The sequence below is a fragment of the Bos javanicus genome, chromosome 3 (genome assembly GCF_032452875.1).
Source record: "Bos javanicus breed banteng chromosome 3, ARS-OSU_banteng_1.0, whole genome shotgun sequence".
Lineage (NCBI taxonomy): Eukaryota > Metazoa > Chordata > Mammalia > Artiodactyla > Bovidae > Bos > Bos javanicus.
In genome coordinates, this window is record NC_083870.1 from 70974795 (window position 1) to 71002699 (window position 27905).

General features: G+C 36.4%; 1 protein-coding gene and 1 pseudogene across 7 annotated transcripts in view; one reads left to right on the top strand and one right to left on the bottom strand.

Annotated features, from left to right (window-relative positions):
- The window catches only part of LRRIQ3 (leucine rich repeats and IQ motif containing 3), a 207349-nt gene that overhangs the window by 128816 nt on the left and 50628 nt on the right, over positions 1 to 27905 (top strand). The gene's annotated exons all lie outside the window — the stretch shown is intronic.
- LOC133245338 (RNA-binding protein with serine-rich domain 1-like) lies at positions 7986 to 9042 on the bottom strand (annotated as a pseudogene).

A 27905-nucleotide genomic window follows, 5' to 3' on the forward strand; every position in this document is an offset into this window, starting at 1 on the left:
TTCACATTTTAGCTGTTGTGAATAATGCTGCTATGAACGTGGATGTACCTCTTTGAGACCCTGTTTTCAGTTGTTTTGTGTGTATACACAGAAGTGAAATTTCTGGATGATATAATTTTATTTTTATTTTTTTGAGGAACTACCATACTTTTTCCACAATGATTATACCACTCTACATTCTCAATATTAGTGCACAAGAATTCCAGTTTCTCCACATCCTGACCAACAGATGTTATTTTCTGTTGCTGTTGTTGTTAACTGCCATCCTAGTGGTTGTGAGGTCATATCTCATTGTGGTTTTGATTTGCATTTCCATAATCATTAGTGATGTTGAGCATTTTTATTGTGTGTATTTATTATTTGTGTATCATCTTTGGAAAGATATCTATTCAGATCATTTGCCCATTTCCTCATTGGTTTGTTTGATATTTGTTGTTGAGTTATATGATTTATATATATATATATATATATATATATATATATATATATATATATATACTCTAAATATCAGTCCCTCATCAGATATGTGATATTCAGATATTTTCCCCCATTCTGTGGATTGCCTATTTTTGATGCACAAAATTTTAATGAAGTTGAGGTATTTAGGTTTTTTTGGAATATAATTATTTTGCAATGTTATATTAGTTTCTGCTGTACAAGGCAATGGCACCCCACTCCAGTACTCTTGCCTGGAAAATCCCATGGATGGAGGAGCCTAGTAGGCTGCAGTCCATGGGGTCGCTAAGAGTCGGACATGACTGAGCGACTTCACTTTCACTTTTCACTTTTCACTTTCATGCATTGGAGAAGGAAATGGCAAACCACTCCAGTGTTGTTGCCTGGAGAATCCCAGGGACAGGGGAGCCTGGTGGGCTGCCGTCTATGGGGTTGCACAGAGTCGGACACGACTGAAGTGACTTAGCAGCAGCAGCAGCATCCATATATCCTCTCCCTGGGCTATTTGTTTTTGTGTGTGTTGTATGTGCTTTTGGTGTTATAACAAAGAAATCATTCAAAATCCTGTTATGAAGTTTTTTGCCCTGTGTCTTCCTCTAAGAGTTTTATAGTTTCAGTCCTTATATTTAGACTGTTGATCCATTGGGGCTTAATTTTTGCATACGATGCAAAGTAAGGGTCCAGTTTCACTTTTTTGCATATGGAATGCAGTTTTCCCAACATTTTGTTGAAAGGTTGTCCTTTCCCCATTGAATGGTTTTGATACCCATGTTGAAAGTCATTTGACCATACCTGCAGGGGTTTACATCTGGGCTCTTATTCTGTTCCCTTGATTTGTGTGTCTGTCTTTATATCAGAGGCATGCTGTTTTGATTACCAAAGCTTTGCAGTAAGTTTTAAAATGGGGGCTTATGTGTGAGAACAAGTGGATTTTTATATGGATTGCATTGAATTTGTAGATTACTTTGAATGGTAGCCTAACAATATTAAGTCTTCAAGTTGATAAACACAGGATGTCTTTCCACTTACTTGTGTCACCTTTAATTTCTTTCAACAATACATTAAGGTTTCAATGTACAGTTTCCTCACCTCTTTGGTTAACTTTATTCTATGTATGATAGTCTTCTTGATACTATTACAAATGGAATTGTTTTCTTAATTTCTTTTTTGGGTTCTTTGAGAATGTGTAAAAAAACAAAAGATACTTGTGTATTGGCTTTGTATTCTGTAATTTTGCTGAATTTGTCTATTAATTCTGACAGGATTTGGGGCATGTCAGAGTATATGTGTGTGTGTGTTTAAAATCTTCAAGATTTTTCCAAATATAAGATCATGTCTTCTATGAAGAGAGATAATTTTATTTCTACTGTTCTAATTTGCATGTCTTTTAATTCATTTCCTTGCCTAAATGGTCTGGCTAGGACTTCTAGTACTATATTAAATACAAAAGACAAAAGTAGGCATCCTTGTCTTATTCATGATCTTAGAGGACAATTTTTTCAATATTTTACATTGAATGTGATGTTAGGTGTGTTATTTTCTTGTTATTTTCATTTGCTAAGTTTTGTCTGACTATTTTGTGACTCAGTGGACTGTATCACATCAGGATCATTTGTCCATAGGATTTCCCAGGCAAGAATACTGGGGTAGGTAGATTTTTCCTTCTCCAGAGGATCTTCCAACCCAGGAGTCAAATTGCTTCTCCTGCATTGGCAGGTGGATTCTTTACCACTGAGCCACCAGGGAAGCCCTTGTTATTTTCCCACATGATGTAAATTATGTTGAGGTTTGTGCATACATGCATGCTCAGTCATGTCTGACTGTTTGTGACACCATGGACTGTAGCCCACCAGGCTCCACTGTCCATGAGATTTTTCAGGCAAGAGTACTGGAGTGTGTGGCTATTTCCTTCTCCAGCTGATCTTCCCAACCCAGGGATCAAACCTGCGTGTCCTGCATTGACAGGTGGATTCTTTACCACTGAGCCAACAGGGAAGACCTTGTTATTACCCTGAGTTCAGTTCAGTTGCTCAGTCCTGTCCAGCTCTTTGCGACCCCATGGACACACCAGGCTTCCCTGTCCATCACCAACTCCCAAGAGCTTGCTCAAACTCATGTCCGTCGAGTCGGTGATGTCATCCAACCATCTCATCCTCTGTCATCCTCTTCTCCTCCTGCCTTCAATCTTTCCCAGCATCAGGGTCTTTTCCAATGAGTTAGTTCTTCACATCAGGTGGCCTAAGTATTGGAGCTTCAGCTTCAGCATCAGTCCTTCCAATGAATATTCAGGACTGATTTCCTTTAGGATTGATTGGTTTGATCTCCTTGCAGTCCAAGGAACTCTCAGGAATCTTCTCCAACACCATAGTTCAAAAGCATCAATTCTTCTGCACTCAGCTTTCTTTATAGTCCAACTCTCACATCCATACAGGACTACTGGAAAAACCATAGCTTTGACTAGACGGACCTTTGTCAGCAAAATAATGTTATTTTCCTATACTAACTTATGTTGAGGTGTGTGCATGCATGTGTTCTCAGTGATGTCTGCCACTTTGTGACCCCATGGACTGTAGCCCACCAGGCTTCTCTGTCTGTGGGATTTTTCAGGCAAGAATACTGGAGTGGGTTTCCTCCTCCAGGGGATATTCCCAACCCAGGAGTAGAACCCAACTCTTGTGTGTCTCCTGCATTGACAGACAGATTCTTTATCACTGAGCCACTTAGCAAGCAAGGTAGTTTCCTCTGTTCCCTGTTTTTTGGGTATTTTTTATCATCAAAGTGTTGAATTTTGCCATTTTTTATCCTGCACTGATTGAGATAATTTTTTTTAATTCATTCTGTTAATGTATATTACATTGATTTTCATATATTGTACCATTTTTTGGATTTCAAGAATAATTCCCACTTGGTCTCAGTGTGTGATATTTTTAATATGCTGTTTAATTGAATTTTGGTGAGGATTTTTATATCAATATTCATAAAGTATATTCATTTTCATTATTTATAGTTTCTTTGTCTGGCTTTGGTATCAAGCTAATGTAACCTCATAGGAGTTAGGAGACAATCCTTCCTCTTCAATTTTTTAGAAGAATTTGAGAAGTATTGTTGTTCATTCTTCTTCACTAAGGGAACCATTTGGTCTTCAGCTTTCTTTGGGAAAATGTTGGGAAGTCTTTGATTATTATTCAATCTCCTTATGAATTATAGATCAATTTAGAATTTCTGTTTCTTCATGATTCAGTGTTTGTAGGTGCATATTTCTAGGTATTTGACCATTTCTTCTAAGTTTTCCTATTTAAATATAACTGTTTATAGTACTCATAATATTTTTTATTTTTGTAATGTTGATTAGTCCCCTTTGATTTCTGATTTCAGCTATTTGATCCTTATCTATGTTTTTCTCTTAATCTTTCTAGATAAAATTTTGCCAATTTTGCTTACCTTTTTGAAGAAGCAAATCCTGTTTTCTGTGTTTTTTTTCTGTTGTTTTCAGAGTTCTGTTTTGTTACTTCTATGCTAGTATTTATTTCCTATTTTTCTGCTAGCTTTGAGTTTAGTTCATTCTTCTTTTTCTAATTCCATAAGCTATATAGTTTGTTTACTTGGAATCTTTCTTTTTCTGTAATGTGATCACTTTACACTTTATTCTTGCTTCTTGGCACTGATTTTGCTGCAGCCCATAAGTTTCAGTATACTGTGCATGCATTTTTAATTGCTTCAAGATATTTTATACTTTCCATTGTGATTTCTCCTCTGACTTATTGGCTCTTTAAGAGTATGCCATTTAACTTTCACAGATTTATTAATTTTCCATTTTTCCTTATGCTGTTGATTTTTTCATTCCCTTATGCTTTCAAAATACATTTGGTATGATTTCAGTATTTTAAAATTTTTTAAAACTTGTCTTATGGCCTAACACATTGTGTATCCTGATTATGTCCCATATACACTTGAGAAAAATGTATATTCTGCTGCGGTTTACCGAGTGTTTTGCATATGGCTGTTAGGTCCAATTGATCTATAGTTTTGTTTGAATCTTCTGTTTACTTTCTGATCTCTCTGTTGTTCTGTCCTGTATTGAAAGTGAGGCACTGAAGTCTCCTACCATTTATTGCAGAGATGTTTATGTCTGCTTTCAATTCTGTAAATGTTTGCATCATATATTTTGTGTATCTGAAGTTTGACACATGTGTGTTCATAATTATTATGTTTTTTTGGTTAACTCACCCTCTTTTATGTAATGCCTTTATTTTGTTATATAACATCTTTATTTCATTATATAATGTCTTTCATGTCTTTATTTTATTATAGAATATCCTTACTCAAGGTCTACTGGTTAAGTGTTAATTTTGTCCAAAATTTACCTTCACAGAAACATCTGGAATAATGTGTGACCAAACATCTGAGTACCATGGCCCAAATTGTCACATAAAATTGACTATCAAAGGTAGTTTTACTAAATATAAAATTCTCTAAATATAAAATTCTTATATAAAATTTATAAAATATAAAATTGGACACCTCTTTTTTTTTAATTTCAGCATTTTAAATATATCATCCCACTGCCTTCTCAATTGTAAAGTTTCTGCTGATGCATCTTCTGGTTGTTTTATTGAAAATCTTTTGTATGTGATGACTCACTTTCTATTTTGGCTTTCAAATTTCTCACCTCGTTTGGGACTTTTGACAGTTTTTTATTCTGTCTTTCAATATGAGTCTCATTTTGTTTATCTTCCTTGGCATTCATAGAACTTCTTTCAAATTTGAGAGTTCAGCCAATTTTTCTTCAAATAATCTTTCTGTTCCTTTCTCTCTTCTTTTTCTGGGAATTCCATAATAAATATATTAGAACATTTTATGGGATTTTATAAGTTTCTTAGTCTCTGTTCACTTATCTTCATTCTCTTTCATTTTGTTCCTCAGGCTCAATTATTTCAAATGACATCTTTAAATTTTGCTGATTCTGCTTTCTTTTTTAAAGGTCTATTTTTGAACCCTTCTCATGAACTATTTGGGCTTTCCTGCTGGCTTCAGATGGTAAAGAATCCACCTGCAATGCAGGAGACCTGAGTTCAGTCCCTGGGGTGGGAAGATTCCCTGGAGAAGGGACTGGCAATGTATTCCAGTATTCTTGCCTGGGGATTCCCCATGCACAGAGGAGCCTGGCGGACTATAGTCCACAGGCTTACAAAGAGTCAGACACGACTGAATGGCTAAGCACTGCACAGTAAACTTTCCAATTTGGTTGTTTTATTTTTCTGCCCCCCCCATTCTGTTTCTTTGATTATTTCTATGCCTTCATTGATATTTTATTCATGGATTGTTTTCCTTATTTCCTTTAGTTCTTTGTCTATATTTTCCCTCCTATCTTTGAGCAAATTTTAAAAGCATTGTTTTAAAACTTTTGTCCAATAAAGCTAATATGAATGTTTCTTTGGGGAAGGTTTCTGGGAATTTATTTTTTGTCCTTTGAATGGGCCTTGTTTCTCTATTTCCTTTGTATGCCTTTGGAAAATATGACGTTTGTAAAATAGTCACATGTTCCAGTCTTTGCAGACTTGCATGGAAATCTCTTACTAATTGCTACTGCTGCTGCTAAGTCACTTCAGTAGTGTCCAACTCTGTGTGACCCCATAGATGGCAGCCCACCAGGCTGCCCAGTTCCTGGGATTCTCCAGGCAAGAACACTGGAGTGGATTGCCATTTCCTTCTCCAGTGTATGAAAGTGAAAAGTGAAAGCTAGGTCACTCAGTCGTGTCCGACTCTTCACAACCCCGTGGAGTGCAGCCTACCAGGCTCCTCTGCCATGGGATTTTCCAGGCAAGAGTACTGGAGTGGGGTGCCATTGCCTTCTCCCTCTTACTAGTTAGTGAACCCCTTAAATTTGAGTTTAACCCAAGGTCAATATACTTAAGGTTTTCTTGGGTCTTTTCTGAACACGCATCCCGTCTGGGTCAGTGTATCCCACCTCTCCCACCTTTTTCCCTTTGGTAACCTTAAGTTTGTTTTCTACGTCTGTGAATCTATTTCCATTTCCTAAATAAGGTCATTTGTGTCATTTTTTTAGATTCCATGTATAAGTGATGTCATTTGCTGTTTGTTTCTTTTGTCTGGCTTGCATCATTTATGATCATCTCTAGGTCCATCCATTTTGCTACAAATCACATTTTATTCTTTTTTATGACTTAGTAATATTATATTATATATAGAATTCTATATATATGTATTTATATATATACAAAATATACATGCCATATCTACTTTTCAATTCATCTGTTGATGAATACTTAAGTTGCTTCCATGTCATGACAATTCTAAATAGTACTTCAATTTACATTGGGTTGGATGTATCTTTTCAGATTATGTCTTTCCCCAGATATATGCCTAGCAATGGGATTGTAGGATCATATAGTAGCTCTATTTTTAGTTTATTAAGGATCTTCCATACTATTCATAGTGGTTTACCAGTTTACGTTCCCATAAACAATGTAGTGGGTTGTTTTTTCTCCACACCATCTTTAGCATTTATTATTTATAGACTTTTTTATGTTGGCTATTCTGACTGGTATGAGATGATACCTCACTGTAGTTTTGATTTGAACTTCTCTAATAATTGGCAGTGTTGAATATCTTTTTAGGTACCATATGGCCATCTGTATGTCTTCTTTGCAGAAATGTCTATTTAGATCTTCTACCCATTTCTTTTTTTACACTCTAATCCTAGGTTTATTCAACACAATTATTTTATTCTACACAGCAAAATGGAAACACAGCATTATCTAAAATGCTGCAAAGTTAAAAAACTCAAAACAGAAAATTAATAATACTGACTGTATAAGAAAATCCAGAAAAGAATGTACATGTTGCCAAAGCAGCCTGCACAACCACCATGAATACCAAAACAACAGGGGGTTTTGTGATGACCTATCAGAGCTGGTTTCCAACTTACTCACCATTTTGGAAAGAAAGAGAGATGTGGGTGTGTTTGTGTGCACACATGTGTATACACATGAGTACATGTGAAAAGAATCATTTTGGGCAGATAACAGGCAGTATTTGACCCTAAAGATCAGAGGACTCAAGCAGGCTAACAGGAATGGCCATTGTGTAAAAGCATTCCCTTTCCTGTAGGACTCTGCAGGCCAGCAGGTTAGGCCTGACCAGACCACCAGAGGGGCCCCAGATCATCTGTGGAATATCAAAACAAGCTCCCACCTGGAGCTGTAACACCACCTGAAGCCCTCTGTTCAGCCCTGCTGACTTTGCTGCTAAACTGACTCAGGAATTAGAAGTGTGGAATCTTTCTAGCCAAAAAACCAGAGGTCATCCTTATAAGCACAACCCCAAACCAACAACACGCCTGCAACCCGAATCATGCTGACAGAGGAAATATCTCAGTTGGTTGCTTCACCTTCAAAGCCTGCCCCCAAGTGAGGGATTTCTTTCCTGGCAATACTCGTTCGGCTATAAAAGTGACAAGAGTGTGTTAGATGGGATACAAGTCAAAGGGGCAGGACTTCAGTGGCCCTGCTTATAGGGAAGAGTCAGAGCTGGAGTGGCTCCTTTGGCGGGCCACAGGGGGAGCAGGCTCGCCTTTGCAAAGAGGCCCTGTGCCAAGGGGAAAGTGACCTTCTCCTCATCCATGGGGTGACCTGTGCCATGTGAGAGGTGGTTCTCCTGAGAGGACTGATTGGAATTGCCAGTGGAGCTGGCCGAGGCCAGAGGGCCAGCACAGCGTTGGCAGTGCTCTTCTGACCATCAATTTGTCCTCCATCCATGTGCTTCAGTGCCTTTTCCACCTCATCTGGATTCTCAAACTCCATACATGTGTTGTCTTTAGACAGATGGGGCTGCATCCTTTCCACAGACATGTCAATCATTAATTTTCCCAGAGTTGGAGTGTATCTTCATGATGTGATCCTTGGTCACATTCATGGTGAGCCTCCTGATGTGCACTTTGGTGGGTTTGGGGGAAGGTCTCTGCCTTTTCTTTTTGTTTTCATCTTTTTTGGGAGGTTTGAATTTGGAGGGGGAGCCCTACCTATTGTCATATTTGCCCTGAGAAGGACTCTGAGAGCCAGAGGTGCTGCTGGAGCTGGAGCTGCAGGATATGCTGCAACTTCTGAGAGGCTGGATGCTGAGGATGAGCCAGAGCTGCTGCTGGAGCCTGTTCTGGGGCCCGAACTAGAGATGGAGCCAACTGAGACCTGGTGCTGCTGCTACCACTGGAAGCATTGCACCACTTTTGAGTTTCACACCAGTCATGATCCTTCTCTCCTGACTCCTTGGTGGTCACTTTATCTCTAGAGCGATCCTTGGAGTTTTATCAGAGTGATCTTTGCATTTGGTAGGAGAAGGAGCAGGAGCCCTAGTGCTGGACATTTTATTATTTTCTTTGACTCCTAGCAAATTCTCTTTCACCTCTGATAAATACATTCTCCCCTTCTGAAGCAATGGGGACCTCACTTATCTGAGCTCTCACTTCTAACTTGAGTCTGAGAAATGATCCCTGATCAAGTGAAATTTACACCAAAGTGCAGAACCTTCCCACCTCCATAACCTGCTCCCGCTGTACTCAGCCTCTGAAGCCAGTCATTTCTCTGTTCTGCCCATTTTTTGATTGGATTGTTTTACTTGTTTGTTTGTTTGAGTTGTATGAGCTGTTTGTATGTTTTAATTTGAGATTAATCTCTTGTCAGTTACATCATTTGCTAATATTTTCTCTGATCCTATAGGTCTTTTTGTTTTATGGTTTCCTTTGCTGTGCAAAAGCTTTTAAGTTTAATTAGGTCCCTTTTGTTTATTTTTGTTTTATGTCCCCAAGTGAAATGTCTGGGTTTCCCAAAGAGTTTCTACCCAGCTTTATTTCAGGATCTCACATTTTCTATTTGTATTTCTCAGTCCACACTGCTTTCCCCTGGGGTCTGTGGATCAGCAGTTCCCTGCAGTTTTTACAGTGTTCACCACTATTTCTTTGGTTTCTAGCCTGGATTCTTTTTTTTTGTTTTGTTTTTGTCTTTTCTTTTTTTTATTATTTTATTTTATTTTATTTTTAAACTTTACATAATTGTATTAGTTTTGCCAAATATCAAAATGAATCCATCACAGGTATACATGTGTTCCCCGTCCTGAACCCTCCTCCTTCTTCCCTCCTCCCTCCTCCCTCCCCATACCATCCCTCTGGGTCATCCCAGTGCACTAGCCCCAAGCATCCAGTATCGTGCATTGAACCTGGACTGGCATCTCGTTTCATACATGATATTTTACATGTTTCAATGCCATTCTCCCAAATCTTCCCACCCTCTCCCTCTCCCACCGAGTCCATAAGACTGTTCTATACATCAGTGTCTCTTTTGCTGTCTCGTACACAGGGTTATTGTTACCATCTTTCTAAATTCCATATATATGCGTTAGTATACTGTATTGGTGTTTTTCCTTCTGGCTTACTTCACTCTGTATAATAGGTTCCAGTTTCATCCACCTCATTAGAACTGATTCAAATGAATTCTTTTTAATGGCTGAGTAATACTCCATTGTGTATATGTACCACTGCTTTCTTATCCATTCATCTGCTGATGGACATCTAGGGTGCTTCCATGTCCTGGCTATTATAAACAGTGCTGCGATGAACATTGGGGTACACATGTCTCTTTCCCTTCTGATTTCCTCAGTGTGTATGCCCAGCATTGGGATTGCTGGATCATAAGTCAGTTCTATTTCCAGTTTTTTAAGGAATCTCCACACTGTTCTCCATAGTGGCTGTACTAGTTTGCATTCCCACCAACAGTGTAAGAGGGTTCCCTTTTCTCCACACCCTCTCCAGCATTTATTACTTGTAGACTTTTGGATCGCAGCCATTCTGACTGGCGGGAAATGGTACCTCATAGTGGTCTTGATTTGCATTTCTCTGATAATAAGTGATGTTGAGTATCTTTTCATGTGTTTGTTAGCCATCTGTATGTCTTCTTTGGAGAAATGTCTATTTAGTTCTTTGACCCATTTTTTGATTGGGTCATTTATTTTTCTGGAGTTGAGCTGTAGGAGTTGCTTGTATATTTTTGAGATTAGTTGTTTGTCAGTTGCTTCATTTGCTATTATTTTCTCCCATTCTGAAGGCTGTCTTTTCACCTTGCTGATAGTTTCCTTTGTTGTGCAGAAGCTTTTAAGGTTAATTAGGTCCCATTTGTTTATTTTTGCTTTTATTTCCAATATTCTGGGAGGTTGGTCATAGAGGATCCTGCTATGATATATGTCAGAGAGTGTTTTGCCTATGTTCTCCTCTAGGAGTTTTATAGTTTCTGGTCTTATGTTTAGATCTTTAATCCATTTTGAGTTTATTTTTGTGTATGGTGTTAGAAAGTGTTCTAGTTTCATTCTTTTACAAGTGGTTGACCAGATTTCCCAGCACCACTTGTTAAAGAGATTGTCTTTAATCCATTGTATATTCTTGCCTCCTTTGTCAAAGATAAGGTGTCCATATGTGCATGGATTTATCTCTGGGCTTTCTATTTTGTTTCATTGATCTATATTTCTGTCTTTGTGCCAGTACCATACAGTCTTGATAACTGTGGCTTTGTAGTAGAGCCTGAAGTCAGGTAGGTTGATTCCTCCAGTTCCATTCTTCTTTCTCAAGATCGCTTTGGCTATTCGAGGTTTTTTGTATTTCCATACAAATTGTGAAATTATTTGTTCTAGCTCTGTGAAGAATACTGTTGGTAGCTTGATAGGGATTGCATTGAATCTATAAATTGCATTGGGTAGTATACTCATTTTCACTATATTGATTCTTCCAATCCATGAGCATGGTATATTTCTCCATCTATTAGTGTCCTCTTTGATTTCTTTCACCAGTGTTTTATAGTTTTCTATATATAGGTCTTTAGTTTCTTTAGGTAGATATATTCCTAAGTATTTTATTCTTTCCTTTGCAATGGTGAATGGAATTATTTCCTTAACTTCTCTTTCTGTTTTCTCATTATTAGTGTATAGGAATGCAAGGGATTTCTGTGTGTTGATTTTATATCCTGCAACTTTACTATAGTCATTGATTAGTTCTAGTAATTTTCTGGTGGAATCTTTAGGGTTTTCTATGTAGAGGATCATGTCATCTGCAAATAGTGAGAGTTTTACTTCTTCTTTTCCAATTTGGATTCCTTTTATTTCTTTTTCTGCTCTGATTGCTGTGGCCAAAACTTCCAAAACTATGTTGAATAGTAATGGTGAAAGTGGGCACCCTTGTCTTGTTCCTGGCTTTAGAGGAAATGCTTTTAATTTTTCACCATTGAGGATAATGTTTGCTGTGGGTTTGTCATATATAGCTTTTATTATGTTGAAGTATGTTCCTTCTATTCCTGCTTTCTGGAGAGTTTTTATCATAAATGGGTGTTGAATTTTGTCAAGGCTTTCTCTGCATCTATTAAGATAATCATATGGTTTTTCTTTTTCAATTTGTTAATGTGGTATATTACATTGATCGATTTGCAGATATTGAAGAATCCTTGCATCCCTGGGATAAAGCCCACTTGGTCATGGTGTATGATCTTTTTAATGTGTTGTTGGATTCTGTAGCCTGGATTCTTTATTTCTATTTCTCTTCTGATCTTTGGGTCAGGTGAGAGACAAACTAGTCCTTCAGGCAGCCCCAAAACAAGCTAGAACATTCCAAACAAATTCTACTCTGTTCCTTCCATCGTAAGTAAGAGAACTGACAATGGCCTGATTTCTCCTGATTCTGCTTCACCGTACTGGGGAAGGAATTAGTTGCTCTTCCTTGCTATTCTTTGGAACTCTGCATTCAGATGCTTATATCTTTCCTTTTCTCCTTTGTTTTTTGCTTCGCTTCTTTTCACAGCTATTTGTAAGCCTCCCCAGACAGCCATTTTGCTTTTTTGCATTTCTTTTTCATGGGGATGGTCTTGATCCCTGTCTCCTGTACAATGTCATGAACCTCATTCCATAGTTCATCAAGCACTCTATCTATCAGATCTAGGCCCTTAAATCTATTCCTCACTTCCACTGTATAAGGGATTTGATTTAGGTCATACCTGAATGGTCTAGTGGTTTTCCCTACTTTCTTCAATTTAAGTCTGAATTTGGCAATAAGGAGTTCATGATCTGAGCCACAGTCAGCCCCCGGTCTTATTTTTGCTGACTGTATGGAGCTTCTCCATCTTTGGCTGCAAAGAATATAATCAGTCTGATTTCGGTGTTAACCAGCTAGTGATGTCCATGTGTAGAGTCTTCGCTTGTGTTGTTGGAAGAGGGTGTTTGCTATGACCAGTGCGTTCTCTTGGCAAAACTCTATTAGTCTTTGCCCTGCTTCATTCCGTATTCCAAAGCCAAATTTGCCTGTTACTCCAGGTGTTTCTTGACTTCCTTCTTTTGCATTCCAGTCCCCTATAATAAAAAGGACATCTTTTTTGGCTGTTAGTTCTAAAAGGTCTTGTAGGTCTTCATAGAACTGTTCAACTTCAGCTTCTTCAGCGTTACTGGTTGGAGCATAGACTTGGATTACTGTGATATTGAATGATTTGCCTTGGAAATGAACAGAGATCATTCTGTCGTTTTTGAGATTTCATCCAAGTACTGCATTTCGGACTTGTTCTGTTGACCATGATGGCTACTTCATTTCCTCTAAGGGATTCCTGCCCACAATAGTAGATATAATGGTCATCTGAGTTAAATTCACTTATTCCAGTCCATTTTAGATCGCTGATTCCTAGAATGTCGACGTTCACTCTTGCCATCTCCTGTATGACCACTTCCAATTTGCCTTGATTCATGGACCTAACATTCCAGGTTCCTATGCAATATTGCTCTTTACAGCATCGGATGTTACTTCTGTCACCTGTCACATCCACAACTGGGTATTGTTTTTGCTTTGGCTCCATCCCTTCATTCATTCTAGAGTTATTTCTCCACTGATCTCCAGTAGCATATTGGGCACCTACCGACCTGGGGAGTTCCTGTTTCAGTATCCTATCATTTTGCCTTTTCATACTGTTCATGGGGTTTTCAAGGCAAGAATACTGAAGTGGTTTGCCATTCCCTTCTCTAGTGGACCACTTTCTGTCACACCTCTCCGCCATGACCCCCCTGTCTTGGGTAGCCCCACACGGCATGGCTTTGTTTCATTGAGTTAGACAAGGCTATGGTCCGTGTGATTAGACTGAATAGAGAACTGCAAATAAAGATGTTATGAATATTTTACTTTTCTGTCAATTTATTAATAAATATTTTAATTAAATATTAATAAGTTATCATTCTAATAAAATATAGTTTCTGCCATATGTTTCTACATCTAAATGATCCCTTGATATATCTGACTCTTTTGAATGTGGCTTTTTCTGGATTGAGTGCTTATTTAGTTGCTGTAAATCATTGACTCATTTCCAGAGCTTGTATAAAGCTGTTTTAGCCATTCTGTAGTTATTTATTTGATATTCCTGTGAAAGACTGAGGATATGGGTGGTACTCTCATAGATTCCTAGTCTACCATCTTTCTGACCCATTATTCTTGTATTTATTTCATCCATTTTATCTATTTTGTTTTCTCTTTCTAGAATCCCTATTATTCAGACAGACCTCTTGGACTGATCCTTTTACTTTCCTACTTTTTATAACCTATTTCCTCCTTTCTTAATTTTCCCTTTTTTATGGAATATTTACTAAGTTTTTCCTTCTAACTCTATTTTTTAAATTATGTAGTCAAAATTCTAAAATGCACACTAAAATATACAACAACAATTCTTAGATAATAGATGCAATTTAGTTAATAGATACAATTTATTCTCCTTTTCTGAGAATACTAATATCACATAGATTTGATGGTTTTTATTGGAGTATAGTTGCCTTACACTTCTGTGTCAATTTCTGCTGTACAGCAAAGTAAATCAGCCATACTTATACATATAGCCCCTCTTTTTTGGATTTTCTTCCCATTTAGGTCACCATAGAGCACTGAGATCTCTGCAAAACTTGGTATGAGGACCTTCATTTCCCAATTTTTCAGTCAGATAGTCCTGAATCCTTAGCTGTACTTATGTCCCTGAATATAAAATCTCTCTAGTTTAACTTTTCTGCAAAATAAATCTTTAATCTCCCATCTCCTACAAAGAGATGAAAGAGTCACTTGGTTACATGTGGTTGCCAAAAGTTCTGTTGACATAATTATGCCTTTAAAACAATTATTTAAGTCATGTTTCCAATTCTCTGCCTTTTTAGTGTTCTATATTGTGAATCAGCTTTCTCGTTTCCTTGCAGTAAATTTCAACTTTATAATATTTGTTGTCCATTACCTTTTATTCATCTGCTTTCCTGCTTCCATTTTTTTTTATATGTCACTGCTATTTTCTTTCTTTCTTTCTCATTGTCTTTACATGTCTTTTCATTTTTTATTATGGTACTCAGTTGCAGGGAGGAAGCAAAAAATTAATATGTTGAAACAATTTAACTTATTCTTTTTAATCTGAGATAAACATTGATATTTTAAATTGAGCTGACTAGTATTCACAATATATATTAGATATGTGAAAAGAAGGTAAGATAAGGTGAAAAGGAGGGAATATGCAGTTTTGGAACATATATTCTGTTAGAGACAAGGGAATTTTAACCCTTGGAAAATGTCAATTATAAATCATGCTGAATTCTGATTGACTTCCCTCTCAAGTGAATACTTTTGTAGCCATCATCAGTGGATCATGAAGATTAAAATGTGTTAACCATCCCAGATAATGTCACAGTATAACATTTAATTTAATTTATTGTTTCTCTTTTATAGACGAGGAAAGTGAGTTTAAAGAACTAAGATAGTTTACTCAAGGTCATATAATCCATAAGTGCCAGAGCTTTGCTATTCCCAGGCTGTTTCCTGATTCAAAGTCTAGTGCCTTTTCTATTTCGCCATGATGCCTCCTGAGGACCATAAATGTGTCACTATGAAATAATTAAAATCATATGCATCGGAATATGGTTGTATTAGATTAAGCTATCTGAATCCATGAAACCTAATAACATCTGTCACTCCCTCTGTCATTCCAAATACTGTGGGACCACCCATTTTATATAAAATTCTATTAATTATTTCCTATTTATTCTAATATTCCTGATGTTTAAAAAAAGCCATGAGAGTTAAAGAGTATCTTACTTATCTAAAATCATTATACTTATCTAAAAACATTGGAATTAGAGTAAAAAATAACATTTCTTCCTATATTTTTAAATTTAAATCACAAACAATTACCTTATACTTGCTTTAACAAATTGGTTAATTTTAAGCAGCTAGAAATTATACTGATGTTACTTCAACAGTTTAGTATTATTTTTTCGCATAAGATTTTATCAGTTCAGTATTAAAGATCACTATTTTTTTTAACTAAGTAGTATTTTCTGTTGCTTTGCAATTATTGCATTTTTATATTTATGATTATCTTAAACTATTCTACCAATTTCTATACAATAATATATTCAAATATATAGTCAAAGTGATATAGGATGAGAAATACTTTCTACTGAGCAGTGTTTCTCCTTTCTTCTCTATAAAGATTTCCTTTCAGAATGATTGGTATAATTTCTTTCTCTGACAATATTCAAGTGTAAGTTCAACAAACCTTAGTTTGAAAGATTAGGAAGTTTGACAGTCTCTTTCTACTATTTAGTTAATATCAGGTAATACCATTGTGTTTGTGATGCAAACCTTTCTGCACTAGTTAATTCATTTCCTCTAAAATGAAAGATGAGCAATTCTGGGAGTACTGAGTGAGAGGAGTGCTTTTGCAATCCCACAGGAAGTAGCATCTTTTAACTTTAATGATTTTCATAAGAATAACCTTTTTAAATCCCAGCTTATACCTACTCTTTGGTATTTGTTAAAAAAAAAAAAAAGTAGTTATGACAAATTCTTAAGTCCATTGGATCAAACTTTGCATAGTTATCCAAATATTCTATTTTTATTATCCAATTACTTCTGCCTGCTGATTTTTCTTTTGTCTACTTAGCCAAGAATTGAAAGAGATATATTGAAATCTTCCACTATAATTGTGAATTTGTTTGCTTCTCCTTAATTCTGTCAAATTTTGTTTTCCTCATTTTGAGGTTATTTTATTACCTGATTATAATTGATATGTATTTTTGGTAAGTTGAAACTTTTATTATTATATATTTACCTTCTCTGTTCCTAATAATGTTTTTTTATTCATGTTTTCTGTTGTCTGATGTTAGTATATATGCTCAACTATATTTTAGTTTAAATTTTCCATAGATACTTTTTCATCCATATATATATGGTCCAGTTCTGTAGTCCATTTATTTTTACTATATTTATTGATATAACTGGGCCTATTTCTAGCTTCTACTTTTTGCCAGTTCTAATCTTGTTTACTTTCTGTTTTTTTCATAACAAATATCTATATTTTTCCTTTCCTTTGACTTATTATTTTGAAACAATTTCAAATTACAGAAAAGGCACATATATTACAAATTATTCCTAAATACCCTTCACCTATTCCCCAGATGTTATCATCTTAAATAATCATAGCACAGTTATCAAAACAGGAATTTAATTAACATTCATACCATACTGGTAGCTCAGATGGTAAAAAATCTGCCTGCAGTGTGAGAAACCCAGGTTCAGTCCCTCCAGTCAAGAAGATGCCCTGGAGAAGGAAATGGTAACCCATTCCAGTATTCTTGCCTGGAGTATTCCATGGACAGAGGAACCTGGTGGATTACTGTCCATAGGGTTGCAAAGAGTCACGCAGGACTGAGTGACTAACACTTTCACTTTCATCAGTTCAGTTCAGTTCAGTTCTGTCGCTCAGTCATGTCTGACTCTTTGCAACCCCATGAATCACAGCACACCAGGCCTCCCTGTCCATCACCATCTCCTGGGGTTCACTCAAACTCATGTCCATCAAGTTGGTGATGCCATCCAGCCAGCTCATCCTCTGTTGTCCCCTTTTCCTCCTGCCCCCAATCCCTCCCAGCATCAGAGTCTTTTCCAATGAGTCAACTCTTCACATGAGGTGGCCAAAGTACTGGAGTTTCAGCTTTAGCATCATTCCTTCCAAAGAAGTCCCAGGGCTGATCTCCTTTAGAATGGGCTGGTTGGATCTCCTTGCAGTCCAAGGGACTCTCAAGAGTCTTCTCCAACTCCACAGTTCAAAAGCATCAATTCTTCAGAGCTCAGTTTGCTTCACAGTTCAACTCTCACATCCATACATGACCACTGGAAAAATCATGGCCTTGACTAGACGGACCTTTGTTGGCAAAGTAATGTCTCTGCTTTTCAATATGCTATCTAGGTTGGTCATAACTTTCCTTCCAAGGAGTAAGCGTCTTTTAATTTCATGGCTGCAGTCACCATCTGCAGTGATTTGGGAGCCCAAAAAAATAAAGTTTGACACTGTTCCCACTGTTTCCCCATCTGTTTCCCATGAAGTGATGGTATTAATTTATCTGTGAGCCATATTCATGTTTTACCAGTTGTGCAATGTTTTTGATTTGTCCAGGATCCAGTCCTAATATTGCCTAGGTTTTTAGTTGTGTCATTTTGTGTTTGATTTTAATTTTAAAATCTTTTTTTTAATAAACTACAAATCTTGTTATTTGTTTGACCTTACTTTCCATATCTTTTGTAGCATCTCCTTGATTTATTTCTTAACTTGGCTGCACCTCACTTTTCTTCAAAAGTATTTATTACATGAGGCTATAGTAGAAAACCTTTCACCTTTTATCCTATACACTAATTTTTTACCTCACATTTGAATAATAAGTTGACTAAATTTTTAAGTCTGTGTTTAAGATTATTTTCTTTCTATACAAGCATACCTTAGTTTTTTTTTTTTTTCTGTTTTGTGAATATGCATTTTTACCAACTGAAGATTTATGGCAAAAAAGATTCCTAGCTATTGAGTCCATGGGGTCTCAAAGAGTCAGACACGACTCAGTGACTAAACCACCACCACCACCACCAAAAATGCTACTCCAGTGAACACATGAATAATAAGAAAGTGAAACATCCTTAGTACTGATACTTAGAAAGTTTTAGTGGTCTGGATAGAAAATCAAGTCAATAACAACATTCCCTTAAGCCAAAGCTTAATCCAGAGCAAGATTCTAACTCTCTTCAATCCTGTGCATGACAAGAGAGGTGAGGAAGCTGCAGAAGAAAAGTTTGAAGCTAGCACAATTTGGTTTATGAGGTTGAAGGAAAGAAGCCATCTCTGTAAAATTTAAGTGCAAGATGAAGCTGATGTAGAAGCTGCAACAGGTTATCCAGCAGATCTTGCCAAGGTAATTAATGAAAGTGGCTACACTAAACAACAGATTTCTAATGCAGACAAAACAGCCTTATATTGGAAAAGGATGCCATTGAAGACTCGTAGTTAGGAAAAGTCAATGTTTGAATTCAAAGGACAGGATGACTCTTTTATTATTGGCTAACACAGTTAGGGACTTTAAGTTGAAGCCAATGCTCATTTACCATCCAAAAAATCCTAGGATTCTTAGAGTTACAACCTTAAATCATCTCTATGTTCTATTACTAGAACAATAAAGCTTAGATGACAGCTCATCTGTTTATAACATGGTTTCCTGAATATTAAGTCTACTGTTTAGACCTACTGCTTAAAAATGAAAAAAGATTTCTTTCAAAATTTTACAACTCATTGACAGTGCAACTGGTCATCCAATAGTTCTGATTGAGATGTACAAAGAGATTAATGTCACTCTGATGCCACAATATTCTGTGGTCCATTTTCAAGAAGTAATTTTGACTTTCAAGTCTTATTTTCAGAAATACATTTTGTAAGGCTATAGCGACACTGGTTAGCAATTCCTCTGATAGATCTTTTCAAAGTAAATTGAAAACCTGGAAAGGATTCACCATTCTAGATGCTCTTAAGGATGCTTGTGATTTATGGGAGGAGGTCAAAATACCAACATTAACAGGAATTTGAAAGATGTTGATTCCAATCCTCCTTGATGACTTTGAAGGGTTCAAGACTTCAGGGAAGAAAGTAACTGCAGAGTTTGTGGAAATAGCAAAAGAATTAGAAGTGGAGACTAAAGAGCTCACTGAACCGCTTCAATCTTACCATAAAACTTGAACAAATGAGGAATTGCTTCTTAGAGATGAGCAAAATGCTTTATTGAGGTGGAATCTACACCTGGTGAAGATGCTGTGAAGATGGTGGAAATGACCAAAAAGGATTTAGAATATTACATAAACTTAGGGGCTAATGCAGCAGCAGGGTTTTAGAGGATTGACTTCAATTTGGAGAGTTCTACCATGCGTGGTTCAGACATAAAGCATCTGCCTGCAATGCAGGAGACCTGTGTTCGATCCCTGGGTTGGGAAAATCCCCTGGAGGAGGACATGGCAACACCACTTCAGTATTTCTGTATGGAGAATCCCCATGGACAGAGGAACCTGGCAGGCTACAGTTCATGGGGTTGCAAAGAGTCAGACATGACTAACTGACTGAACACACAGATTGTGGGAAAATATGTTATAGAGAAATTGTTTGTGAAAGGAAGAGTAGATTGAAGAGGTAAATTTCATTACCATCTCATTTTAATTGCCACAGCCACACTGACCTTTAGCAACCACCACCCTCCAGCCAACAGCCATCAACGTCAGGGCAAGATCCCCTGTGACTTGCTGAAATCTCAGATAATGGTCAGCAGTTTTTAGTTATAACGTACTTTTAACTAAGATATATACATTTTTCAACATGATACTTTTGCACACTTAATAGACTATACTACAGTGTAAATATAATTTTATATGCACTGGGAAACCAAAACTTTGTGGGTCTCACTTTATTGTGGTGCTTGCTTTATTATCGTGGTGGTCTGGAACTGAACCTGTAGTATCTCTGAGTTATGCCTGTACTTCCAAACCGTCACTCCATTGTCTTCTTGCATTCAGTGTTGCTGCTAAGCAATGTGATGTCATTTTATTCTTGTTCCTTTAGAAGCTTTTAAAATTGTCTGGCTTTAGCCCTTAAATTTTACTAAAATATGGTTATATATATATATATATATATACACATACATATATAATTAAAAGTAAACATGGTTATATGTATATTTTACTCTTTCTTCTTCTTAGCATATCTTATATTTATTTGTTCATATATTTTCCGCTCTCCATTTTTCTTTTTCTCATCTTCTGGGAAACCAGTTACCTCAGCACTTTTACTTCTCTATATCTTTCCATTTCTTTTTTAATTTTATATTTCTTCATCCTTCCCAGAATTCTTTCAGGAAATTGTTCAGTCTGATCTTTAAGCTCATGAACTATTCTTTAGTAACATCCATTTTACTATTTGTATCATCCACCTACATAAGATTTTCACTTCTATACTTTATTACTATTTTTTCTCATTCTTATTTTATTTTATATTGTTTTTATTCCCCCGTTTTTGGTAAGTTCAATATAATGAGTTGAAATTCTTATTCTAATATTGCTTCTTGTAGCATCTCTTGTCCAGCTTGTTATCTTTTTCTTGATATAGTTTTATTTTAACCTGTGAGGACATATTGCCAGAGATTCTCTGACATCTCAGTGCTTATTCTTCTTACCAGGTCTATGTTCTAGTTACATATAAAGTGCTACTTACAATTCCAAGAATGTAACATTTTGCCTGTGCTTATGTTTTTTCCTCCAACTGAAAATACGTCCATTTTTGCCTTTTGAAATCCATTTGTTCTGCAGTACCTTAATTACATTTGTTTTCTACACTAAGTTTTTGTTCTCCTTAATAATTACAATTAATGCCTTCATCCTGTACATTCCATAACACTCTATACATACTTTTACTTGTGGTTGTTTTGAGCAATCTTCCCCTTGCCAAAATATGAATTTATTGAAAACGATGGATTTTCTGTCTCTGTGTCTTCCTTAACATTTGGCAGCTTATCATGTCCACAAGGAGTACTCTTAAGAGATCTGAAATCAATATATAAATGAAGTTTACATTTATCTGAGCAAGGTAAATTACATGGCAACAAGTATGGAAATGGATAAATAGAATGTGGGTAAGCAACTATCCATAAGGATAATATATGATTTTTTAATGTTTAATTAGAAATGACATATGTCATACTATGATTTTTCTAATCCTTATATTGTTACTGTAAGCCCAGCCAGAATAATTCATATTTTATATATGCTGAGTATTTTAACTCCTACATAGGGCCATATTTCCCTGTTTACTTTCTCACTGTGATATTTCAAGTAGCCAAAACTTTTAAAATATTTGCCAGATAAACAAATACACTAGTGAATGAATGACCCATGGCTGTTTGTACCATGACCATGTACTTATTGCTCTGTAAAGTCTCTATTAGTGCCTGCTGTCTTGGTATAATTATTAATAATAGTGCCTTTCAATATTGAACATGTTCTAATTTGAATAATATATGATTACATAAATTAAATGCCATACTGTTTCTGTCATCAATAGATCAATTAAAACTTTACTAATAATTTCAAGGATACAAATAATTGTGAGGTTCAAATGAGGCAGGGATAGGTCTGGGACATCAGACATGGCTTTTCAGGTTTTTTCTTCCCTTGAAGAGCTTGCACCTATGGCCCAGCAAAGTAGATGAGATATCTATGAGTTTTATCAGTTTACTTCACACAGAGGCAAGTGTTTATTTATACTATGAAATATTTCTGTTTTCTTTTTCAGGAAGTTGTATAGTTTCTATGACTTTCTCCAGAGAGTGTAACCTTATAGATTCTGAGTTTATTTAATATAAGCAATCCTTTAGCCAGGCATCATCCTGCTAAGGGCATTTGATAGATAAGATCTCTTCCTCCTAGAAAATATCATTTGTCTTTTCTTTTTTTGGAGTGCCATTTGACATAGGGATTAGATCAGATCATGTGTATTCTTTCCTTTCCCCCTGGGCACTTTACAAACAGAATGAATGGATCACCGTCCAAATACTTTAACTCCTTCTTCCCACACCTCCAACAGGGTTTGAAATTTAGAGAGCATTTTATTACACTTAGTTTTTTTAAACTACACTTTAGATTATTATTACATATATATTGTTAACAGCTCTAGGTACTCAAAATCCAACAGTAGATAAGGCATATAAAACTCTATTCTCATGAAGCTAGTATATTAGTGGTAAAGATGATATTACATATGTCAGTGGAATTTCTGTAAGATTATGAAGTTATAACATATGCTTAAGGATATATACTGTACTGTTTCATTTATATTAGCAAATAAATCAATTGAATTACACATGACAGCTTAACTACTGATTATTTTTGTTGTAAACATTATCCAAAATTCCTCTTTCTAGTTATTAACTTGTAATAAATATATGTTTTATTTTATTTAAATTAAACCTGTTATCCCTTCTAGTTTTTATTCTAAATTGCCTAACCAAATATTTTTTTTTCTTCATAAAATACTGCATGTCAGATATTTTAAAGAGATATAATGTTTCAGGGATACTTATTCTATCTTGTATTTTGAGTTTTTTCCATTGTTAGAAATTAAACATATACATTTCTTGATTTATACTGAAGGGATATGGCATACCAAGCAGACATTGCAACCCTACAAGTACATGTTAGTGTTTTCTTAACCTTCTGTTATAAGTATAGCTGAAAGATGGGACAATTGCAGTTATTTCAACAAAATTTATACAGATGCAGTTATAAGAAGCAAATTCAGATATTTTTCACAAAGTGCCAGCTGTTATATAAAAGACATTTCTGAGAACAAAACTGCTATTTTCAATTCAGAATATAAGGTCACAGGATTAATTATTTGAGGGTCATTATTATATCCAAGTGCCTGTGATCAGATTTGTACAATCTTTAGTTATTTTATCTCCATTATGTACTTTGTCTTTCTCTAAATCCATTTATGAGTCTGAAATGAAGACTCTCAAGGAGATTTTACGGTTTCCATTGAAATGCATTACATTTTCTGCCTCCAACATTTTTCTTCCAAATTCATCCAATTTATCATATCTTGCTGATTTCAATCCACTTGTGCATTAGGCAGTTCTATCAGTGCTTTTTTTTTTTTTCCCTCCTAAATCGTTTGCTGGAATGACTGAATTTTAGTCCAGGATATAAAGCAATATAAACTAAATTACTTCAGATGAGTAATTAGAGCATACTCATGCATGTAAAACTAGAAATGTTTGTTGCTGGATTTAAAATTGAAAACAAAATTTAGTTTGTATCAGTATAATAGTTCAAATTGCTTTTTAAGTATTTTTAATATTCTTACTAACAGGAATAGAGAGGAAGAAGGTTAAATTCAAATGAAAGTAAGTATAGCTTAATGGAAAGAAAATAGGCTTTGAATCAAATACGTTGGTTTTACTTTCTAATTCTAAGCCACAATATGATTATATTCCAGTCCCGTATTCCATATACCCCCCCTGCATTGTCCAGCTTCCCATGCACTAAAGGATTATATGATTATTTCCACCTACTTGACTGTGAGCAAAAGTGAAACTTATCACTTCAGAGTAAAAGCAATTAAGAGTTATCATTCTCTTTCCCCCCTTGTAGATCTTGGAGGCCATGTGTTCCATTAGCATATTTAAAAGGTACTACTGACACACATTGGTTCTTAGATGAGAAATGGATAAATCTTTACTAAGCTACTGGGTTTATAGAGATAGAAGAAATTAAGGTTAATTATGCTGATAAATACAGACATTGATACATAAGAAGACCCTTAAATATGGCTTCATCTTAGTGTCCAGATACGAAAACTGTTAAGAGATTGGGAAAAATTGGCAGTCTAAGTTTTGTAGTAGCAAAGCATTTCCCTGTTATAACTTGGAAGGCAAACTGTTTGTCTGCTAACTTAATGGCTTTAGGGGAAAAACAGAGTATTGATTTTGTGTGTTGGTTGTACTGTACTGTGTTTGGAAAGTTATCCCGTAGAAAAAAGAGGAGCTCAGCAAAGTAGGGACTTCCCTGGTGGCTCAGAGGTTAAAGCGTCTGCCTGCAATGTGGGAGACCCGGGTTCAATTCCTGGGTCAGAAAGATCCACGGGAGAAAGGAATGGCAACCCACTCCAAATACTCTTGCCTGGAGAATCCCATGGAGAGAGGACTCTGGTAGGCTACAGATCCATGGGATCGCAAAGAGTCGGACATGACTGAGCGACTTCACTTTCACTTTCAGCAAAGTAGCTGGTATTCAAGGCAAAATAAAAGAGAATGAAGAGTTCAGAAATTTAGGGCTTTGGAAAATCTGTCTGCTTCTATAATACCAAATAGTAAAACAAAACAGGAAATTAAAAAAGGCTTTGAGACAAAGGCCCAAACCTCTTAGTTGAAGATGATGACTTAGGACAGAGGTTAGATTAAGTGTGTGGACTTCCCACCTACTGTTGTGGATAGCTTCATAGTAACTTCCATTAAATTGGTACAGTAAGAGAGATTGGAAGAAAGAAAAAGAAAGCAGATCTGAACACTATATATGACTCCAAATGACTTTTACATGCGATTACTGGCACATAGAACTGAGAGAAGAAATAGATCAACAGCTGAAAGTTTAATGGAAAGGTATTACAAGAGTATCTTAGTCTGAGATAACTTTGAGCATTCAAGACTTAAATATACACTGAATCTCCAATCTTTAGCAAGCAAGAAATACACTGAGAAAGCTGTTGTACACTTCAGAGTAGGCAATTCACCCCATCTGAGATGTGACAAAGAAGGATAATGAAAGACAGGACTTCTCACAGAAAGCAATGTGAGAGACTAAGCCAGGACCCATCCACACCTAAAGGTAGGAGAAGTTCACAGAGAAAACCAGTAACTAGTGTGCCCCTCCTGTTCTCCCCATTTGTAGTTGACTTTTCCCTGTACCAGTATGTGTCTGGGTGGGTGATTTGGGAGATGACTTGTCTTTGTAATTCATGTCTTTAGACAAAACCATATTCAGGCCTGATTGATAGACTCTTAAAAAACATCTAGAGATTCTGGACTTGATGGGACTTTCAATTGTTTTTCTTCAGGAGTATGTTCTATATGTAGGGGAAAAAGGATCAAATGATCTGTGATGACTTGTGGCAAGGATTTTGTGCTTATAAAATATTCCAGTTATTTGTCTACAATTCCAAGCCTCTCTCAAAATTTAATTGGGAGGCCATAGTTTAGTTCTAGTTGATAGATTGTGACTCAAAGTAAGTATATTACTTCTAGGATAAGGTATTTAAGCGTACCTTTCCCTCACTTCTTTCCTGCGGAGTCCTTGGAGAGCTCACATTTTCAGATGGTTTAGCTACATTATAGAAGATGGCTATCCTATCTACTTTAGATTTACATGAGCAAAATCAACCTTTATTAACCATTTGACTTTGTTTTTATCTGTTACTACAGCTAGAATTAGGGGCTTCCCTGGTGGCTCAGTGGTAAAGAAACTACCTGCCAATGCAGGAGCTACAGGAGACACAGATTCAATCCTTGGATCAGAGAGATCCCCTAGAGGAAGAAATGGCAACCCACTCCAGTATTCTTGCCTGGAAAAATCCCATGGACAAAGGAACCACGTGATCCTAAAGAGTCAGACACAACTGAGCGACAGCATGCACACATGTGCAGTTAGTGTTAATTATTCTAACCACAGTGGTCACATCTTACTTAGTCAAAAGGGTATACTAAAAGGATGTATTAAAAGAGTATTCCACAATAATAACATATGTATAGTACTTGGCATGAAGCTTATCACATGGCATATACCCATACAGTAAACTGTCTAACATGTAGGAAATGTTCAGTAAATGTTAGCTGCTGCTGTTATTATTTCTGTTGTTATTGCTAGACCTCATGTGCCCACAAGTGTTAAAACAATAATAGATAGATAATGTCTATACAGTCTATCGTGATTTCAGGAATATCTTTGAATTAAAAGAGATTGTCATAAGAATATTTAGGATAAAGTGGAAAATATTTAGATGATGGTTCAAATGGTAAAGGATCCGCCCTCAATGTGGGGGACACAGAAGATGCAGCTTTGATCCCTGGGTCGCGAAGACCACCTGGAGAAGGGAATGGCAACTCACTCTAGTATTCTTGCCTAGAGAATCCCCATGGACAGAGGAGCCTGGGAGGCTACAGGCCATAGGGTGAGAGTTGGACATGGCTAAAGCAACTTAGCATGCATGCATGCACTTCCAAGCTACTAGTCCCTGGCTTAAGTTCAGTTCAATTCAGTTCAGTCGCTCAGTTGTGTCTGATGCTTTGCAACCCCGTGGACTGTAGCATACCAGGCCTTCCTGTCCAACACCAATTCCCAGAGTCTACTCAAACTTATGTCCATTTAGTTGATGATAACATCCAACCATCTCATCCTCTGTCATCCCCTTTTCTTCCCACCTTCACTGTTTCCCAGCATCACAGTCAGTTCTTCACATCAAGTGGCCAAAGTATTGGAGCTTCAGCTTCAGCATCCGTCCTTCCAATAAATATTCAGGACTGATTTCCTTTAGGATGGACTGGTTGGATCTCCTTGCAGTCCAAGGACTCTCAAGAGTCTTCTCCAATACCACAATTCAAAAGCATCAATTATTTGGCACTCAGCTTTCTTTATAGTCCAACTCTCACATGCATACAGGACTACTGGAAATACCATAGCCTTGACTAGACGGACCTTTGTTGGCAAAGTAATGTCTCTGCTTTTTAATATTCTGTCTAGGTCAGTCATAACTTTTCTTCCAAGAAACAGGTATCTTTTTATTTCATGGCTTCAGTCACCATGTGAAGTGATTTTGGAGCCCAAAAAACTAAAGTTTGTTACTGTTTCCACTGTTTCCCCATCTATTTGCCATGAAGTGATAGGACCAGATGATCTTGGTTTTCTGAAGTTTTCTTAGATTTCTTAGTCCCTGGCTCAACATTGGTCAAAAGCAAAATATGTATATATAAAAATTATGATAGCAGTCTCCAAAAACCACACACACACACACACACAAAACAGTAAAATTTAAAAACGTTAATTGAATAAGGGGATAAACACAATCCTTGACTGGTAAGTGGCTGTGCTAAACCAGAGGCTGAACTTGACTAGGTGGCTAAACTAAAAAAATTGGAAAAAGAGGAAGAGGACCTGACCAGGAATGTGTGATTTTGCACTGAGAGGGAAATAGACTTCAAAGAGGTACTTCAGTCCTGACATTGAATAAATTAGAAAAATGACCAAGCAAACAGCATCAGCCCCTGGTGGGGATGGGTGGGAATCAGCATCCTGAGTTGCTACCATATACTATATTAAAATGTCCAGATTTTAGTGGAAAATTATGAGATACACAAGAAGAATGTGTAACTCATATACAGGGTTGGGGGTGGCGGGAGAGAAGCCAGCCATAGAAACTGAGTTTAAGAGGATCTGTTTTAGTTTCCTTTGCTGAAATAACAAGTCACACTAAAAAGAAACAAAAGTATAT